The sequence below is a fragment of the Quercus suber genome, unplaced genomic scaffold, assembly GCF_002906115.3.
Source record: "Quercus suber isolate HL8 unplaced genomic scaffold, Cork oak 2.0 scaffold_328, whole genome shotgun sequence".
In the NCBI taxonomy this organism is placed as follows: Eukaryota; Viridiplantae; Streptophyta; class Magnoliopsida; order Fagales; family Fagaceae; genus Quercus; species Quercus suber.
This window is the reverse complement of record NW_027069781.1, coordinates 755,366-761,299: the sequence shown is the minus strand read 5'-3', so window position 1 is coordinate 761,299 and position 5,934 is coordinate 755,366.

Here is a 5,934-nt window from a genome sequence, read left to right as displayed (position 1 = left end):
TATATAAGAAAAAAAACAAAATGGTTTGTTTATTTATATGTGCTAACTGGCGGGTGTGACTATAACGCGGGATTGGCGGTGATGATTTTTTTTTTTTGGCTGAATAAATTTTTTTTTTTTTTACTTTTATAATTATGAAGGATTTAATTAGTAGTAGTATTAGGTTACAATGATGGCACTTTATTTATTATCATATTAAAATATTGATTGATAGCTCTTTATTTATTATCATATTAAAATATTGATTGATTTTTTATGTTGTATAGAGATATATATAAAATTTAAAGAGGAAAATTTTTAGGTTCTTTTGGAGAACGAAGAAATAAAGTTTTTTTTTTTTTTTTTTTTTTTTTCATATTCATAGTAGACTCTATTATGAATTTAATGAGTGGAATATATTGTGAATGTGAGAGGAAGAAACATCATTTTTTGTACTTCGATATACCTAAGAATTACTCTTACAATAAGTGATTTTATTAGTTTGTTGACACTTTTAGTATTTTTAACTAAAACTCTTCTTTTTTTTTTCTTTTTTTTTTTAAGTCTCGAATTCAAATTATCACTAGAATCATGGTTGATTATTTTTTAAGAGAAAAATTAATTAGTACCTTAAGAATATTGGTTTATGATTTTTTTTTTAATTTTTAATGGGAAAAGAATTTTTTTTTATTACTCTTTTGAGGTTTTATTATATGAGTAATGCTAAAAATACAAATTTTTTTACAAACTGTTGATATGGGAGTGATTATTGGTAAATGAAAAAAATGATATTAATGTGGGTTTAGATGAAAACTAAAAAATTAGACATAACAACAGTTTATAAAAATATTATAAAATAGTTTGTGACCGTAACATTATTCTTATTATATTTTTAATATCAAAGTTTTTCTAAAATTGTTTATTACTAAACGTATTAATAAGCTGGTTATTTTTTCTTTATTCTTAAATAGAATGATTTTTGTTTTTTAAGGTGATTGACAAATCACGTGGAGGCTGGACCGGAGAGAGACCAGGCCAAACTAACAGACGTATGATTATAAAGTGAAGCTTGTGTGTCATTGTCAAGAATTTTGTAGCTGTAGCCTCGTAGGCGAGCATTACAATATTAAAAAAGACGTAAATGCATTTTTAGTCTATATATTTTGACGTTTTTCTATTTTAGTTCTTACATTTTATTTTTTTCATTTTTAGTCCCTAAAACCAATTAACGCGTTCCATTTTAGTCCTTTTCGTCAGTCAACTGACGGAAATAGCTGAGGTGGTAGCCGGAGCAATTAAAATATTATAAGAATGCTAGATCACCCATGACACATTAGCATATAAATTTAAAAAATTAATTTATTAATTTTAACAAAATTTGAAAACATAAAAACAAAATTTAAAACATAAAAATAAGTCAGAAAATCAAACCAAGAACACAAATTCAAAATTAAACCCATTGAATCAAATTAAACCCAAGAACATTGAATCAAATTAAACCCAAGAACATCCATCATCAGCCCACAACATAGATCTATACGAGCAGACCAGCATTCCAACAAAAATTAAACATTTTGCACATCATGCTTGATTCTTTAGAGAATCCCAATAGAGCACAAAATAATTACACTGCAAATCTAATAACTGAATCGATAAATGACACCCAGCAAGAAAACCCACCAAGCTGAAACACAAATCAAACCCAATTTTCCTTTTTTTTTTTTTTTTTTTTTTTTTAAAAAAAAAAAAATCTCANACTAAACAAAAATCACCAACACAAAATAAGAAACACTTATTTTGTATGTTATATTTGTTGATGTGTTTTTATAATATAAATGTTAAGAAAATATTTATTTGTATGTAATATTTTTTGAATATGAAATAAATGTTAGTTTTATTTTCATAATATATATATATATATTTTTTTTTGGTTTTAAGCTTTGGCCCCCCAGGTACGAATCCTGTTCCCATCCCTGCTTGTTATATTATTATTGCTGGCAAAATATAAAATAAAAAATAAAAAATATATAATAAAAATGTTTTAACTGTACGCAAATATTATAAAAAATATCTCTCATCTCATTCCATTAAATATTTTTTAACTGTACGCAAAACATATATACAAAAAAAATTACGTTAATAAAAAAAACAAGAAAATATATAATTAATAAATTTAAAATACTAATCTAATAAAAAAAAAAATTGTATACAATGAATATTATAACATAACAAAGAAAGACATTTTTTAATGGCGTAAATGCACTTTTAGTCCCTACATTTTGACGTTTTTCCATTTTAGTCCTACATTTTATTTTTTTCCACTTTAGTCCTTAAAACCAATTAACGCGGTTCCATTTTAGTCTTTCCATCAGTCAACCGACGGAAATAGCTGAGGTGGCACCGGAGCAATTAAAATATTATAAAAATGCACATCACCCATGACACATCAGCATATAAATTTAAAAAAATTAATTTATTAATTTTAACAAAATTTAAAAACATAAAAACAAAATTTAAAACATAAAAATAAGTAGAAAATCAAACCACAGAACACAAATTCAAAATTAAACCCATTGAATCAAATTAAACCCAAGAACATCGTTATCAACCCACAACCCAAAAATCAATTACCTCTTCTCTCACTCTTCTTTCTTGTTTATTCTTTCTTGGACTCTCTCTCTCGATTTTTTGGCAGCGGATTGGAGGGCTGTGGATCAGTGGTGGGTCTTGTGATTTGGGTGTAGTGGGTTAAGATTTTGGCCGATCGTGGGTTTGCTCGCCTGGGTCATCGTGGGTTTGCTTGCCGTGGGTCTGTCGTGGTTTGCTTCGTGCGCCATGGGTCAGTCGTGGTTTGCTCGCCATGGATCAGTGGTGCTCGTCGTTTGCTCGCCGTGGGTCTGTCGTGGGTTTGCTCGCTGGTTGCTCGTCTGGGTCTGTCGTGAGTTTGCTCTACTCGCTGGGTTTGCTCCCGTGGGTATGGATTTTGTTTGTGTGGGTTTGCTCACCGTGGGTATGGGTTTTGTTTGCTGTGGGTTTGCTCGTCGTCGCCATTAGCCCCAACTCCACTTGCCTTCTTCTGGATTCATCGATCACTCAGTCAAGCTCTACAAGTTTCCCGTATTCTAATCTCTGTTTCTCCATTTCTTGTGTTGAGTATGAAGTTCATGGAATTTTGATGCTGAGATTTTTTTAAAAAACAAGAGTATAAGACAATATATATATATATATATATATTTGTTTGAGAAACAAACACACACAAGGGAAAGGAAAATGGGTTCTAATATAAAGGTAGACTACAACTCTACTCAAAAGCCATGATAACTTTTAAGGAGGGTGAGACAAGTTATATATACACAACACACTCTCTTAAGTAATGTGGAACAATTACCCATTTTTGTTTTTGAGAAACAAACACACAGACATAGGGGAGAGGGAAATGGATTTTAATACAAAAGCACATCACAATTCCATTCAAAAGTCATAGTAACTTTTAAGGGAGGGTGAGGCAAGTTATACTACACACAACACACTCTCTTAAACAATGTGGGACAATATACTTAGAAACTCTGGATAGTTAATTTGACAATGACAAATTTTTAGGTGCTCCCAAAACATAGAGAAATAATGTTCTTTTCTCAAGGCATGTCCAACCCACGCACCTAGACTGATCGGACCGATCCAAAAATCGTCGGATTTGAGACTTGTGACGCTTGACGGCAGGTTCCAACCTCTAGAAATTGATTTTGGCATGTTGTTGCTTCAAAATCTAACTCCAACTGATTTTGGCCAAATCTGGCGAGTTCTATCCAAATCTCCTCCTCCCTAACATGATCGAGACCGATTGTCACCCAACAAGAACCCGACTAGTTTGACTTGAGTCCATCATCGGTTGACAGTGGGCTTGGAAATTGCACACTTGATTTGGTTAGGTCGGTTCCAGATTGGGTACAAACCTAACCCGAATCGACCCATGAACACCTCTACTCTTCTGTCATATTTATCGTGGATCTCACCAAAAATTTTATAAGTAAACCCCACAATAAATATAAAAGGAGAGAGCACAATTTTCCATGTAAAGTACCTAAAAATTATTCTTGACAATATATATCTTTTATAAAAAAAATTATGCTTAACAATAAATATAACCTTAACCTAACCCTTTTTTTCTCTAAAAAAAAAAAAAACCCCTTTTTTTTTCTCTTCAAACCAAACCCATAAATTCTTTAATTGGGCCTGTCATGTAATGGATTTAATACTATATTTGCTCTTTCAGTTCTAGAAAGAATTGTTCGTAGTGCTTCTCATTTGGCTTGAACAAAAAATTGTTAATGGTATGTCGGCAATACAAATAATGTCAACCATAGCGGCTGTGTTATTGGTTACAGCTATATATACTCTATTATCAATTTATCATTATGTCAAACAGTTTTTGAAAACTTTGTTCATCCCCCGTTGAGTTTTGATATAACGTGGGAATGGAAGTTTTTGTTTTTTTTTATAGAACTGTGGGTAGGTTTTTTAAAAATAAATAAAATTTAAGTTATAAGAACATGGGGTAGTGGAAGTAGGAAGGAACTTTTTAATAGGATTTTTTTATATAGGAGTAAGGGACATGGGGTAGTTTTCTTTTTTTAGAGAATATTTCTAATTTGTTGTCAAGTTACTATTTTAACCTCAATGGAATAATGATAAGTTAATTAAATTATGAGTATTTTTGCCAACGAAAAAGACAATATTTAACTTTCTGAATCCTCTTAATATATAGAGATTACAAAGCTTGTAAGGACGGAGCCTGAACTTGAGTTGGGGGGGGGGGGGGTGGATGGCAGTTTTACTGTTGGCTGTGTATAGTGGTTTCAACTTTGATACTCTATTTAGCTACTGAGTTTTTTTTTTTTTTTTTTTTTTTTTTTTTTTTTTTTTTTTTGTGGGTGAGAACAAATTTTTTTAGATTTTTTAAAAGGTAGAGTTATTTATTTTGGATAAAATTAGTTAATTGAGATTAATTTTGTTTTTAGTTTTACAAGTAATTTTTGTTGTAGAACTTTTTTTTTTTTTGAGCTTGTATATTTTGTTTTAGATTTTAGATTTATAAATATTTTTATGGTCACTAAAATGAGTAAAATGCTAGAGCTACAAGTTTTTTTTATAAATTACTGATGTAATAAGTGGTACTAGTAAGTAAAAAAATTGATGTGTGTGGTGTGCTATATGCGAACCAATAAGAATTTGTTACCAAAACAGTTTGTGAAAATGTTATAAAAAGTTTGTAAATATAGCATTACTCTTAAAAGAATCAATGATATTATTAAAGGAAATAAAATGTAATTTTATAAAAACAAAAATTACTAAAATTATTACACATATATATAATTTTATATATTATATATATATATTTTAAAAATTAAGGGAGGCTATTGCCCCCCTAGTCCAAGGTAGTTCCGTCCTGAAAGCTTGGCTTAATTAAAGTAATGAGTCTAGTTTTGTGGGTTTTTCTTGACCCAACCAATCTTAATGGTAATAGTTTGGGAATTTTAAAATGAGTTTAGCTTCTTCTTTTTTAACTCATTAAGCATTCAGACATTAAAAATTTAGCCTAGTAAATCAAAAAAATAACTTTATTTTTTTTAACATATCACTTTATACAATACATCTAACATCACATACTCTATTCTTTTACTATTTCATTTAAATATTCTGATTTTATTTTACCACTCAGTCTCTCTCTCTCTCTCTTCTATCTTCTCTCTCTCTCTCTCTCTCTTCTCTCATTTAAATAACATTTTTTTGTGTTTACCATCTAGGTACATTAAATTGCTAGAGATGACAGTTTACTGTAACTAAGTATTAAAAAATTATAGATTTGGCACCTTTAATGTAGTAAGTTTTTAGTATTTTTAGTGTTAAAATAGCATTTTAGCTATATTACACAACAAAATGTAATGTCCAAAGGTT